Here is a 15,977-nt window from a genome sequence, read left to right on the forward strand (position 1 = left end):
AACAAAAAGATCATTACTTGACACATTGGAAAGAATTAACAACAAAAACAGAGCAAACTAGAATGCTATTTGGCCCTAAACAGAGAGTACACAGCGGCAGAGTACCTGACCACTGTGACTGACCCAAACTTAAGGAAAGCTTTGACTATGTACAGACTCAGTGAGCATAGCCTTGCTATTGAGAAAGGCCGCCGTAGGCAGACATGGCTCTCAAGAGAAGACGGGCTATGTGCACACTGCCCACAAAATGAGGTGGAAACTGAGCTGCACTTCCAAACCTCCTGCCCAATGTATGACCATATTAGAGAGACATATTTCCCTCAGATTACACAGATCCACAAAGAATTCGAAAACAAATCCAATTTTGATAAACTCCCATATCTACTGGGTGAAATTCCACAGTGTGCCATCACAGCAGCAAGATTTGTGACCTGTTGCCACGAGAAAAGGGCAACCAGTGAAGAACAAACACCATTGTAAATACAACCCATATTTATGCTTATTTATTTTATCTTGTGACCTTTAACCATTTGTACATTGTTAAAACACTATATATATATACAGTGCCTTGCGAAAGTATTCGGCCCCCTTGAACTTTGCGAACTTTTTGCCACATTTCAGGCTTCAAACAAAGATATAAAACTGTATTTTTTTGTGAAGAATCAACAACAAGTGGGACACAATCATGAAGTGGAACGACATTTATTGGATATTTCAAACTTTTTTAACAAATCAAAAACTGAAAAATTGGGTGTGCAAAATTATTCAGCCCCCTTAAGTTAAGACTTTGTAGCGCCACCTTTTGCTGCGATTACAGCTGTAAGTCGCTTGGGGTATGTCTATCAGTTTTGCACATCGAGAGACTGAAATGTTTTCCCATTCCTCCTTGCAAACCAGCTCAAGCTCAGTGAGGTTGGATGGAGAGCATTTGTGAACAGCAGTTTTCAGTTCTTTCCACAGATTCTCGATTGGATTCAGGTCTGGACTTTGACTTGGCCATTCTATCCTGTTGAACCTTCACCTCCAGTCTGAGATCCTGAGCGCTCTGGAGCAGGTTTTCATCAAGGATCTCTGTACTATGCTCTCCCAGTCCCTGCAGCTGAACAACATCCCCACAGCATGATGCTGCCACCACCATGCTTCACTCGTCTCCCAGTCCCTGAAAAACATCCCCACAGCATGATGCTGCCACCACCATGCTTCACTAGTCTCCCAGTCCCTGCCGCTGAACAACATCCCCACAGCATGAAGCTGCCACCACCATGCTTCACTCGTCTCCCAGTCCCTGAACAACATCCATACAGCATGATGCTGCCACCACCATGCTTCACTAGTCTCCCAGTCCCTGAACAACATCCCCACAGCATGATGCTGCCACCACCATGCTTAACTAGTCTCCCAGACCCTACCGCTGAACAAAATCCATACAGCAATGCTGCCACCACCATGCTTCACTAGTCTCCCAGTCCCTGAACAACATCCCCACAGCATGATGCTGCTACCACCATGCTTCACTAGTCTCTCAGTCCCCGAACAACATCCCCACAGCATGATGCTGCCACCACCATGCTTCACTAGTCTCCCAGTCCCTGAACAACATCCCCACAGCATGATGCTGCCACCACCATGCTTAACTAGTCTCCCAGACCCTGCCGCTGAACATCCATACAGCAATGCTGCCCCCACCATGCTTCACTAGTCTCCCAGTCCCTGCCGCTGAACAACATCCATACAGCATGATACTGCCACCACCATGCTTCACTAGTCTCCCAGTCCCCGAACAACATCCCCACAGCATGATGCTGCCACCACCATGCTTCACTCGTCTCCCAGTCCCTGCCGCTGAACAACATCCTCACAGCATGATGCTGCCACCACCATGCTTCACTAGTCTCCCAGTCCCTGAACAACATCCCCACAGCATGATGCTGACACCACCATGCTTAACTAGTCTCCCAGACCCTTCTCGCTGAACAACATCCATACAGCAATGCTGCCACCACCATGCTTCACTAGTCTCCCAGTCCCTGAACAACATCCCCACAGCATGATGCTGCCCCCACCATGCTTCACTAGTCTCCCAGTCCCTGCCGCTGAACAACATCCATACAGCATGATGCTGCCACCACCATGCTTCACTAGTCTCCCAGTCCCCGAACAACATCCCCACAGCATGATGCTGCCACCACCATGCTTCACTAGTCTCCCAGACCCTGCCGCTGAACAACATCCATACAGCAATGCTGCCACCACCATGCTTCACTAGTCTCCGTCCCTGCCGCTGAACAACATCCCCAAAGCATGATGCTGCCCCCACCATGCTTCACTAGTCTCCCAGTCACTGCCGCTGAACAACATCCCCACAGCATGATGCTGCCACCACCATGCTTCACTCATCTCCCAGTCCCTGAACAACATCCATACAGCATGATGCTGCCACCACCATGCTTCACTAGTCTCCCAGTCCCCGAACAACATCCCCACAGCATGATGCTGCCACCACCATGCTTCACTAGTCTCCCAGTCCCTGAACAACATCCTCACAGCATGATGCTGCCACCACCATGCTTAACTAGTCTCCCAGACCCTGCCGCTGAACAACATCCATACAGCAATGCTGCCACCACCATGCTTCACTAGTCTCCCAGTCCCTGAACAACATCCCCACAGCATGATGCTGCCCCCACCATGCTTCACTAGTCTCCCAGTCCCTGCCGCTGAACAACATCCATACAGCATGATGCTGCCACCACCATGCTTCACTAGTCTCCCAGTCCCCGAACAACATCCCCACAGCATGATGCTGCCACCACCATGCTTAACTAGTCTCCCAGACCCTGCCGCTGAACAACATCCATACAGCAATGCTGCCACCACCATGCTTCATTAGTCTCCCAGTCCCTGCCGCTGAACAACATCCCCACAGCATGATGCTGCCCCCACCATGCTTCACTAGTCTCCCAGACCCTGTCGCTGAACAACATCCATACAGCAATGCTGCCACCACCATGCTTCACTAGTCTCCCAGTCCCTGAACAACATCCATACAGCATGATGCTGCTTCACCGTAGGGATGGTGCCAGGTTTCCTCCAGACATGACGCTTGGCATCCAGGCCAAAGAGTTCAATCTTGTTTCTGAGAGTCGTTTAGGTGCCTTTTGGAAAACTCCAAGCGGGCTGTCATGTGCCTTTTCCTGAGGAGTGGATTCCGTCTGGCCACTCTACCTTAAAGGCCTGATTGGTGGAGTGCTGCAGAGATAGTTGTCCTTCTGGAAGGTTCTCCCATCTCCACAGAGGAACTTTAGGACTGTGTCAGTGTCCATCGGGTTCTTGGTCAGGGAGGTCCCCCCCAACCCCTTCTCCCCCGATTGCTCAGTGTGGCCGGGCGGCCAGCTCTATGAAGAGTCTTGGGGGTTCCAAACTTCTTCCATTTAAGAACGATGGAGGCCACTGTGGGGACCTTCAATGCTGCAGAATGATGGAGGCCACTGTGTTCTTGGGGACCTTAAACGCTGCAGACATTTTTCAGTACCATTCCCCAGATCTGTGCCTCGACACAATCCTGTCTCGGAGCTCTACGGACAATTCCTTCGACCTCAAGGCTTGGTTTTTCCTCTGACATGCGCTGTCAACTGTGGGACCTAATATTGACAGGTGTGTGCCTTTCCAAATCATGTCCAATCAATTGATTGTAGAAACATCTCAAGGATGGTCAATGGAAACAGGATGCACCTGAGCTCAATTTCAAGTCTCATAGTAAAGGGTCTGAATATTTATGCAAATAAAAAGTTGTTTAAAAATATATATATACAAAACCTAAAATTGTCAGTCTCCAGCCACCCCAGTCATATACTGTTCTCTCTACTACCGCACGGCAAGCAGTGCCGGAGTACCAAGACTAGGTCCAAGAGGCTTCTGAACAGCTTGTTACCCCCCAAGCCATAAGACTCCTGAACACCTAAACAAATGGCTACCCATACTATTTTCTAACCAGACTATGTAATGAAGTTCTGCCGTCCAGTTCTGATATAACTGCTGCCAACCTCCTCAAGAGTGGCCATTGTTGTTATGATTTGACTTCAGGGCCTAGTACAAGCGCTTCTCGTTATCGTTTATCAACTAAAACAGCCCACAGACTATCAGAGGATGCTGATTGGTCCGGCCATACGGTGGAAGGAGTGGCTCAAACGTGTAGCCAAACATTGGCTGGGGTAGAATGGAGGAGAGACGAGTGGTGATTGGCTGGGTAGAATGGAGGAGAGACGAGTGGTGATTGGCTGGGGTAGAATGGAGGAGAGACGAGTGGTGATTGGCTGGGTAGAATGGAGGAGAGACGAGTGGTGATTGGCTGGGGTAGAATGGAGGAGAGACGAGTGGTGATTGGCTGGGTAGAATGGAGGAGAGACGAGTGGTGATTGGCTGGGTAGAATGGAGGAGGACAGACTAGTGGTAATGGCTGGGTAGAATGGAGGAGGACAGACTAGTGGTGATGCCTGGGGTAGAATGGAGGAGGACAGACTAGTGGTAATGGCTGGGTAGAATGGAGGAGGACAGACTAGTGGTAATGGCTGGGTAGAATGGAGGAGAGACGAGTGGTGATTGGCTGGGGTAGACTGGAGGAGGACAGACTAGTGGTGATGCCTGGGGTAGAATGGAGGAGGACAGACTAGTGGTAATGGCTGGGTAGAATGGAGGAGGACAGACTAGTGGTGATGGCTGGGGTAGAATGGAGGAGGACAGACTAGTGGTGATTGGCTGGGTAGAATGGAGGAGGACAGACTAGTGGTGATTGGCTGGGGTAGAATGGAGGAGGACAGACTAGTGGTAATGGCTGGGTAGAATGGAGGAGGACAGACTAGTGGTGATGGCTGGGTAGAATGGAGGAGGACAGACTAGTGGTGATTGGCTGGGGTAGAATGGAGGAGGACAGACTAGTGGTGATGGCTGGGTAGAATGGAGGAGGACAGACTAGTGGTGATGGCTGGGGTAGAATGGAGGAGGACAGACTAGTGGTGATGGCTGGGTAGAATGGAGGAGGACAGACTAGTGGTGATGGCTGGGTAGAATGGAGGAGGACAGACTAGTGGTGATGGCTGGGGTAGAATGGAGGAGGACAGACTAGTGGTAATGGCTGGGTAGAATGGAGGAGGACAGACTAGTGGTGATGGCTGGGGTAGAATGGAGGAGGACAGACTAGTGGTGATGGCTGGGGTAGAATGGAGGAGGACAGACTAGTGGTGATGGCTGGGTAGAATGGAGGAGGACAGACTAGTGGTGATGGCTGGGTAGAATGGAGGAGGACAGACTAGTGGTGATGGCTGGGGTAGAATGGAGGAGGACAGACTAGTGGTGATGGCTGGGGTAGAATGGAGGAGGACAGACTAGTGGTAATGGCTGGGTAGAATGGAGGAGGACAGACTAGTGGTAATGGCTGGGGTAGAATGGAGGAGGACAGACTAGTGGTGAATGGAGGAGGACAGACTAGTGGTGATGGCTGGGGTAGAATGGAGGAGGACAGACTAGTGGTAATGGCTGGGTAGAATGGAGGAGGACAGACTAGTGGTGATTGGCTGGGTAGAATGGAGGAGGACAGACTAGTGGTGATGGCTGGGTAGAATGGAGGAGGACAGACTAGTGGTGATTGGCTGGGTAGAATGGAGGAGGACAGACTAGTGGTGATGGCTGGGGTAAAATGGAGGAGGACAGACTAGTGGTGATTGGCTGGGTAGAATGGAGGAGGACAGACTAGTGGTGATTGGCTGGGGTAGAATGGAGGAGGACAGACTAGTGGTGATGGCTGGGTAGAATGGAGGAGGACAGACTAGTGGTGATTGGCTGGGGTAGAATGGAGGAGGACAGACTAGTGGTGATGGCTGGGGTAGAATGGAGGAGGACAGACTAGTGGTGATGGCTGGGGTAGAATGGAGGAGGACAGACTAGTGGTGATGGCTGGGTAGAATGGAGGAGGACAGACTAGTGGTGATTGGCTGGGGTAGAATGGAGGAGGACAGACTAGTGGTGATGGCTGGGTAGAATGGAGGAGGACAGACTAGTGGTAATGGCTGGGTAGAATGGAGGAGGACAGACTAGTGGTGATGGCTGGGTAGAATGGAGGAGGACAGACTAGTGGTGATGGCTGGGTAGAATGGAGGAGGACAGACTAGTGGTGATGGCTGGGTAGAATGGAGGAGGACAGACTAGTGGTGATGGCTGGGTAGAATGGAGGAGGACAGACTAGTGGTGATTGCTGGGGTAGAATGGAGGAGGACAGACTAGTGGTGATGGCTGGGTAGAATGGAGGAGGACAGACTAGTGGTGATGGCTGGGGTAGAATGGAGGAGGACAGACTAGTGGTAATGGCTGGGTAGAATGGAGGAGGACAGACTAGTGGTGATTGGCTGGGGGTAGAATGGAGGAGGACAGACTAGTGGTGATGGCTGGGGTAGAATGGAGGAGGACAGACTAGTGGTAATGGCTGGGTAGAATGGAGGAGGACAGACTAGTGGTGATGGCTGGGGTAGAATGGAGGAGGACAGACTAGTGGTGATTGGCTGGGTAGAATGGAGGAGGACAGGCTAGTGGTAATGGCTGGGTAGAATGGAGGAGGACAGACTAGTGGTAATGGCTGGGTAGAATGGAGGAGGACAGACTAGTGGTGATTGGCTGGGTAAAATGGAGGAGGACAGACTAGTGGTGATTGGCTGGGTAGAATGGAGGAGGACAGACTAGTGGTGATTGGCTGGGGTAGAATGGAGGAGGACAGACTAGTGGTAATGGCTGGGTAGAATGGAGGAGGACAGACTAGTGGTGATTGGCTGGGTAGAATGGAGGAGGACAGACTAGTGGTGATTGGCTGGGTAAAATGGAGGAGGACAGACTAGTGGTGATTGGCTGGGTAGAATGGAGGAGGACAGACTAGTGGTGATTGGCTGGGTAAAATGGAGGAGGACAGACTAGTGGTGATTGGCTGGGTAGAATGGAGGAGAGACTAGTGGTGATTGGCTGGGTAGAATGGAGGAGGACAGACTAGTGGTGATGCCTGGGGTAGAATGGAGGAGGACAGACTAGTGGTGATGGCTGGGGTAGAATGGAGGAGGACAGACTAGTGGTGATGCCTGGGGTAGAATGGAGGAGGACAGACTAGTGGTGATGGCTGGGTAGAATGGAGGAGGACAGACTAGTGGTGATGGCTGGGGTAGAATGGAGGAGGACAGACTAGTGGTGATGGCTGGGGTAGAATGGAGGAGGACAGACTAGTGGTGATGCCTGGGGTAGAATGGAGGAGGACAGACTAGTGGTGATGCTGGGGTAGAATGGAGGAGGACAGACTAGTGGTGATGGCTGGGGTAGAATGGAGGAGGACAGACTAGTGGTAATGGCTGGGTAGAATGGAGGAGGACAGACTAGTGGTAATGGCTGGGTAGAATGGAGGAGGACAGACTAGTGGTGATGGCTGGGGTAGAATGGAGGAGGACAGACTAGTGGTGATGGCTGGGGTAGAATGGAGGAGGACAGACTAGTGGTAATGGCTGGGTAGAATGGAGGAGGACAGACTAGTGGTGATGGCTGGGGTAGAATGGAGGAGGACAGACTAGTGGTGATTGGCTGGGTAGAATGGAGGAGGACAGACTAGTGGTGATGCCTGGGGTAGAATGGAGGAGGACAGACTAGTGGTAATGGCTGGGTAGAATGGAGGAGGACAGACTAGTGGTGATTGGCTGGGGTAGAATGGAGGAGGACAGACTAGTGGTAATGGCTGGGTAGAATGGAGGAGGACAGACTAGTGGTAATGGCTGGGTAGAATGGAGGAGGACAGACTAGTGGTGATGGCTGGGTAGAATGGAGGAGGACAGACTAGTGGTGATGGCTGGGTAGAATGGAGGAGGACAGACTAGTGGTGATGGCTGGGGTAGAATGGAGGAGGACAGACTAGTGGTAATGGCTGGGTAGAATGGAGGAGGACAGACTAGTGGTGATGGCTGGGGTAGAATGGAGGAGGACAGACTAGTGGTAATGGCTGGGTAGAATGGAGGAGAGACGAGTGGTGATTGGCTGGGGTAGAATGGAGGAGGACAGACTAGTGGTGATGCCTGGGGTAGAATGGAGGAGGACAGACTAGTGGTGAATGGCTGGGTAGAATGGAGGAGGACAGACTAGTGGTGATGGCTGGGTAGAATGGAGGAGGACAGACTAGTGGTGATGGCTGGGGTAGAATGGAGGAGGACAGACTAGTGGTGATGGCTGGGTAGAATGGAGGAGGACAGACTAGTGGTGATGGCTGGGGTAGAATGGAGGAGGACAGACTAGTGGTGATGGCTGGGTAGAATGGAGGAGGACAGACTAGTGGTAATGGCTGGGGTAGAATGGAGGAGGACAGACTAGTGGTAATGGCTGGGGTAGAATGGAGGAGGACAGACTAGTGGTGATGCCTGGGGTAGAATGGAGGAGGACAGACTAGTGGTGATGGCTGGGTAGAATGGAGGAGGACAGACTAGTGGTAATGGCTGGGGTAGAATGGAGGAGGACAGACTAGTGGTGATGGCTGGGGTAGAATGGAGGAGGACAGACTAGTGGTGATGGCTGGGTAGAATGGAGGAGGACAGACTAGTGGTGATGGCTGGGTAGAATGGAGGAGGACAGACTAGTGGTGATTGGCTGGGGTAGAATGGAGGAGGACAGACTAGTGGTAATGGCTGGGTAGAATGGAGGAGGACAGACTAGTGGTGATGGCTGGGGTAGAATGGAGGAGGACAGACTAGTGGTGATGGCTGGGTAGAATGGAGGAGGACAGACTAGTGGTGATGGCTGGGGTAGAATGGAGGAGGACAGACTAGTGGTGATGGCTGGGTAGAATGGAGGAGGACAGACTAGTGGTGATGGCTGGGGTAGAATGGAGGAGGACAGACTAGTGGTGATTGGCTGGGGTAGAATGGAGGAGGACAGACTAGTGGTAATGGCTGGGTAGAATGGAGGAGGACAGACTAGTGGTGATGGCTGGGGTAGAATGGAGGAGGACAGACTAGTGGTGATGGCTGGGGTAGAATGGAGGAGGACAGACTAGTGGTGATTGGCTGGGGTAGAATGGAGGAGGACAGACTAGTGGTAATGGCTGGGTAGAATGGAGGAGGACAGACTAGTGGTGATTGGCTGGGTAGAATGGAGGAGGACAGACTAGTGGTGAATGGCTGGGGTAGAATGGAGGAGGACAGACTAGTGGTGATGGCTGGGTAGAATGGAGGAGGACAGACTAGTGGTGATGGCTGGGGTAGAATGGAGGAGGACAGACTAGTGGTGATGGCTGGGTAGAATGGAGGAGGACAGACTAGTGGTGATGGCTGGGGTAGAATGGAGGAGGACAGACTAGTGGTAATGGCTGGGTAGAATGGAGGAGGACAGACTAGTGGTGATGGCTGGGTAGAATGGAGGAGGACAGACTAGTGGTGATTGGCTGGGTAGAATGGAGGAGGACAGACTAGTGGTGATGGCTGGGTAGAATGGAGGAGGACAGACTAGTGGTGATGGCTGGGTAGAATGGAGGAGGACAGACTAGTGGTGATTGGCTGGGTAGAATGGAGGAGGACAGACTAGTGGTGATGGCTGGGGTAGAATGGAGGAGGACAGACTAGTGGTGATGGCTGGGGTAGAATGGAGGAGGACAGACTAGTGGTGATGCCTGGGTAGAATGGAGGAGGACAGACTAGTGGTGATGCCTGGGGTAGAATGGAGGAGGACAGACTAGTGGTGATGGCTGGGGTAGAATGGAGGAGGACAGACTAGTGGTGATGGCTGGGGTAGAATGGAGGAGGACAGACTAGTGGTGATTGGCTGGGTAGAATGGAGGAGGACAGACTAGTGGTGATGGCTGGGGTAGAATGGAGGAGGACAGACTAGTGGTGATGGCTGGGTAGAATGGAGGAGGACAGACTAGTGGTGATTGCTGGGGTAGAATGGAGGAGGACAGACTAGTGGTAGATGGAGGAGGACAGCTGGGTAGAATGGAGGAGGACAGACTAGTGGTAATGGCTGGGTAGAATGGAGGAGGACAGACTAGTGGTGATGGCTGGGTAGAATGGAGGAGGACAGACTAGTGGTGATGGCTGGGTAGAATGGAGGAGGACAGACTAGTGGTGAATGGCTGGGGTAGAATGGAGGAGGACAGACTAGTGGTGATGGCTGGGTAGAATGGAGGAGGACAGACTAGTGGTGATGGCTGGGGTAGAATGGAGGAGGACAGACTAGTGGTGATGGCTGGGTAGAATGGAGGAGGACAGACTAGTGGTGAGTGGTGGCTGGGTAGAATGGAGGAGGACAGACTAGTGGTGATGGCTGGGGTAGAATGGAGGAGGACAGACTAGTGGTGATGGCTGGGGTAGAATGGAGGAGGACAGACTAGTGGTGATGGCTGGGGTAGAATGGAGGAGGACAGACTAGTGGTGATGGCTGGGGTAGAATGGAGGAGGACAGACTAGTGGTGATGCCTGGGGTAGAATGGAGGAGGACAGACTAGTGGTGATGGCTGGGGTAGAATGGAGGAGGACAGACTAGTGGTGATGGCTGGGGTAGAATGGAGGAGGACAGACTAGTGGTGATGGCTGGGGTAGAATGGAGGAGGACAGACTAGTGGTAATGGCTGGGTAGAATGGAGGAGGACAGACTAGTGGTGATGGCTGGGGTAGAATGGAGGAGGACAGACTAGTGGTGATGGCTGGGGTAGAATGGAGGAGGACAGACTAGTGGTGATTGGCTGGGTAGAATGGAGGAGGACAGACTAGTGGTGATTGGCTGGGTAGAATGGAGGAGGACAGACTAGTGGTAATGGCTGGGTAGAATGGAGGAGGACAGACTAGTGGTGATTGGCTGGGGTAGAATGGAGGAGAGGACAGACTCGTGGTGATGGCTGGGGTAGAATGGAGGAGGACAGACTAGTGGTGATGGCTGGGTAGAATGGAGGAGGACAGACTAGTGGTGATTGGCTGGGGTAGAATGGAGGGGGACAGACTAGTGGTGATTGGCTGGGGTAGAATGGAGGAGGACAGACTAGTGGTGATGGCTGGGTAGAATGGAGGAGGACAGACTAGTGGTGATTGGCTGGGTAGAATGGAGGAGGACAGACTAGTGGTGATGGCTGGGTAGAATGGAGGAGGACAGACTAGTGGTAATGGCTGGGTAGAATGGAGGAGGACAGACTAGTGGTGATGGCTGGGTAGAATGGAGGAGGACAGACTAGTGGTGATGGCTGGGTAGAATGGAGGAGGACAGACTAGTGGTGATGGCTGGGGTAGAATGGAGGAGGACAGACTAGTGGTGAATGGAGGAGGACAGACTAGTGGTAATGGCTGGGTAGAATGGAGGAGGACAGACTAGTGGTGAATGGAGGAGGACAGACTAGTGGTGATGCCTGGGTAGAATGGAGGAGGACAGACTAGTGGTGATGGCTGGGGTAGAATGGAGGAGGACAGACTAGTGGTAATGGCTGGGTAGAATGGAGGAGGACAGACTAGTGGTAATGGCTGGGTAGAATGGAGGAGGACAGACTAGTGGTAATGGCTGGGTAGAATGGAGGAGGACAGACTAGTGGTGATGGCTGGGGTAGAATGGAGGAGGACAGACTAGTGGTGATTGGCTGGGGTAGAATGGAGGAGGACAGACTAGTGGTGATGGCTGGGTAGAATGGAGGAGGACAGACTAGTGGTGATGCCTGGGGTAGAATGGAGGAGGACAGACTAGTGGTGATTGGCTGGGTAGAATGGAGGAGGACAGACTAGTGGTGATGGCTGGGGTAGAATGGAGGAGGACAGACTAGTGGTGATGGCTGGGGTAGAATGGAGGAGGACAGACTAGTGGTGATGGCTGGGTAGAATGGAGGAGGACAGACTAGTGGTGATGGCTGGGGTAGAATGGAGGAGGACAGACTAGTGGTGATGGCTGGGGTAGAATGGAGGAGGACAGACTAGTGGTGATGGCTGGGTAGAATGGAGGAGGACAGACTAGTGGTGATGGCTGGGTAGAATGGAGGAGGACAGACTAGTGGTGATGGCTGGGTAGAATGGAGGAGGACAGACTAGTGGTGATGCCTGGGGTAGAATGGAGGAGGACAGACTAGTGGTGATGGCTGGGTAGAATGGAGGAGGACAGACTAGTGGTGATGCCTGGGGTAGAATGGAGGAGGACAGACTAGTGGTGATGGCTGGGTAGAATGGAGGAGGACAGACTAGTGGTGATGGCTGGGGTAGAATGGAGGAGGACAGACTAGTGGTGATGGCTGGGTAGAATGGAGGAGGACAGACTAGTGGTGAATGGAGGAGGACAGACTAGTGGTGATGGCTGGGGTAGAATGGAGGAGGACAGACTAGTGGTGATTGGCTGGGGTAGAATGGAGGAGGACAGACTAGTGGTGATTGGCTGGGTAGAATGGAGGAGGACAGACTAGTGGTGATTGGCTGGGGTAGAATGGAGGAGGACAGACTAGTGGTGAGTGGCTGGGGTAGAATGGAGGAGGACAGACTAGTGGTAATGGCTGGGTAGACTGGAGGAGGACAGACTAGTGGTGAATGGAGGAGGACAGACTAGTGGTGATGCCTGGGGTAGAATGGAGGAGGACAGACTAGTGGTGATGCCTGGGGTAGAATGGAGGAGGACAGACTAGTGGTGATTGGCTGGGGTAGAATGGAGGGGGACAGACTAATGGTGATTGGCTGGGGTAGAATGGAGGAGGACAGACTAGTGGTGATGGCTGGGTAGACTGGAGGAGGACAGACTAGTGGTGATGGCTGGGTAGAATGGAGGAGGACAGACTAGTGGTGATGGCTGGGTAGAATGGAGGAGGACAGACTAGTGGTAATGGCTGGGTAGAATGGAGGAGGACAGACTAGTGGTGAATGGAGGAGGACAGACTAGTGGTAATGGCTGGGTAGAATGGAGGAGGACAGACTAGTGGTGAATGGAGGAGGACAGACTAGTGGTAATGGCTGGGTAGAATGGAGGAGGACAGACTAGTGGTGAATGGAGGAGGACAGACTCGTGGTGATGGCTGGTTAGAATGGAGGAGGACAGACTAGTGGTGGATGGAGGAGGGCAGACTAGTGGTAATGGCTGGGTAGAATGGAGGAGGACAGACTAGTGGTGATGGCTGGGGTAGAATGGAGGAGGACAGACTAGTGGTGATGGCTGGGGTAGAATGGAGGAGGACAGACTAGTGGTGATGGCTGGGTAGAATGGAGGAGGACAGACTAGTGGTAATGGCTGGGGTAGAATGGAGGAGGACAGACTAGTGGTGATGGCTGGGGTAGAATGGAGGAGGACAGACTAGTGGTGATGGCTGGGGTAGAATGGAGGAGGACAGACTAGTGGTAATGGCTGGGTAGAATGGAGGAGGACAGACTAGTGGTAATGGCTGGGGTAGAATGGAGGAGGACAGACTAGTGGTGATGGCTGGGGTAGAATGGAGGAGGACAGACTAGTGGTGATGGCTGGGGTAGAATGGAGGAGGACAGACTAGTGGTGATTGACAGCTGGGTAGAATGGAGGAGGACATGGACTAGTGGTGACTGGCTGGGTAGAATGGAGGAGGACAGACTAGTGGTGATGGCTGGGTAGAATGGAGGAGGAGAGACGAGTGGTGATTGGCTGGGTAGAATGGAGGAGGACAGACTAGTGGTGATGACAGACTAGTGGGTAGAATGGAGGAGGACAGACTAGTGGTAATGGCTGGGTAGAATGGAGGAGGACAGACTAGTGGTGATTGGCTGGGTAGAATGGAGGAGGACAGACTAGTGGTGATTGGCTGGGTAGAATGGAGGAGGACAGACTAGTGGTGATTGGCTGGGGTAGAATGGAGGAGGACAGACTAGTGGTGATTGGCTGGGTAGAATGGAGGAGGACAGACTAGTGGTGATGGCTGGGGTAGAATGGAGGAGGACAGACTAGTGGTGATTGGCTGGGGTAGAATGGAGGAGGACAGACTAGTGGTGATGGCTGGGTAGAATGGAGGAGGACAGACTAGTGGTGATTGGCTGGGTAGAATGGAGGAGGACAGACTAGTGGTGATTGGCTGGGTAGAATGGAGGAGGACAGACTAGTGGTGATGGCTGGGTAGAATGGAGGAGGACAGACTAGTGGTGATGGCTGGGTAGAATGGAGGAGGACAGACTAGTGGTGATTGGCTGGGTAGAATGGAGGAGGACAGACTAGTGGTGAATGGCTGGGTAGAATGGAGGAGGACAGACTAGTGGTGATGGCTGGGGTAGAATGGAGGAGGACAGGTGGTGAATGGAGGAGGACAGACTAGTGGTGATGCCTGGGGTAGAATGGAGGAGGACAGACTAGTGGTGATGGCTGGGGTAGAATGGAGGAGGACAGACTAGTGGTGATTGGCTGGGGTAGAATGGAGGAGGACAGACTAGTGGTGATGGCTGGGTAGAATGGAGGAGAACAGACTAGTGGTGATTGGCTGGGGTAGAATGGAGGAGGACAGACTAGTGGTGATTGGCTGGGTAGAATGGAGGAGGACAGACTAGTGGTGATGGCTGGGTAGAATGGAGGAGGACAGACTAGTGGTGATGGCTGGGTAGAATGGAGGAGAACAGACTAGTGGTGATTGGCTGGGGTAGAATGGAGGAGGACAGACTCGTGGTGATTGGCTGGGGTAGAATGGAGGAGGACAGACTCGTGGTAATGGCTGGGTAGAATGGAGGAGGACAGACTAGTGGTGAGTGGCTGGTTAGAATGGAGGAGGACAGACTAGTGGTGATGGCTGGCTGGAGGAGGACAGACTGTAGCACTGGTAGAATGGGAGGAGGACGCCAGACTAGTGGTGATGGACCACTGGGTAGAAATGCACACATGACTGAAGACAGACTTTGGATAAAAGCTAAATGGCATATATTATTATTTATATTAGGACAGACTAGTGGTGAATGGAGGAGGACAGACTCGTGGTGATGGCTGGGTAGAATGGAGGAGGACAGACTAGTGGTAATGGCTGAGGAGAATGGAGGAGGACAGACAAGTGGTGAATGGAGGAGGACAGACTCGTGGTGATGGCTGGGTAGAATGGAGGAGGACAGACTAGTGGTGATGGCTGGGGTAGAATGGAGGAGGACAGACTAGTGGTGATGGCTGGGTAGAATGGAGGAGGACAGACTAGTGGTAATGGCTGGGTAGAATGGAGGAGGACAGACTAGTGGTGATTGGCTGGGTAGAATGAAGGAGGACAGACTAGTGGTGATTGGCTGGGTAGAATGGAGGAGGACAGACTAGTGGTGATTGGCTGGGGTAGAATGGAGGAGGACAGACTAGTGGTAATGGCTGGGTAGAATGGAGGAGGACAGACTAGTGGTGATGGCTGGGGTAGAATGGAGGAGGACAGACAAGTGGTGAATGGAGGAGGACAGACTAGTGGTAATGGCTGGGTAGAATGGAGGAGGACAGACTAGTGGTAATGGCTGGGTAGAATGGAGGAGGACAGACTAGTGGTAATGGCTGAGGAGAATGGAGGAGGACAGACTACAGCTGGGTAGAATGGAGGACAGATGGATTGCTGGGGTAGAATGGAGGAGGACAGACAAGTGGGGTAGAATGGAGGAGGACAGACTAGTGGTAATGGCTGGGTAGAATGGAGGAGGACAGACTAGTGGTAATGGCTGGGTAGAATGGAGGAGGACAGACTAGTGGTGATTGGCTGGGTAGAATGGAGGAGGACAGACTAGTGGTGATGGCTGGGTAGAATGGAGGAGGACAGACTAGTGGTGATGGCTGGGTAGAATGGAGGAGGACAGACTAGAGAATGGTGATAGTGGCTGGGTAGAATGGAGGACAGACTAGTGGTGATTGGCTGGGGTAGAATGGAGGAGGACAGACTAGTGGTGATGCCTGGGTAGAATGGAGGAGGACAGACTAGTGGTGATGGCTGGGTAGAATGGAGGAGGACAGACTAGTGGTGATGCCTGGGGTAGAATGGAGGAGGACAGACTAGTGGT

The 15,977-nt window shown here is 52.5% G+C and overlaps 1 protein-coding gene across 38 annotated transcripts in view; it reads right to left on the reverse strand.

Annotated features, from left to right (window-relative positions):
* mapre3b (microtubule-associated protein, RP/EB family, member 3b) overlaps nt 1–15,977 on the reverse strand; it is a 56,614-nt gene that overhangs the window by 14,892 nt on the left and 25,745 nt on the right. The gene's annotated exons all lie outside the window — the stretch shown is intronic.

Source organism: Oncorhynchus keta, unplaced genomic scaffold (genome assembly GCF_023373465.1).
Source record: "Oncorhynchus keta strain PuntledgeMale-10-30-2019 unplaced genomic scaffold, Oket_V2 Un_contig_3299_pilon_pilon, whole genome shotgun sequence".
Classification (NCBI taxonomy): Eukaryota; Metazoa; Chordata; class Actinopteri; order Salmoniformes; family Salmonidae; genus Oncorhynchus; species Oncorhynchus keta.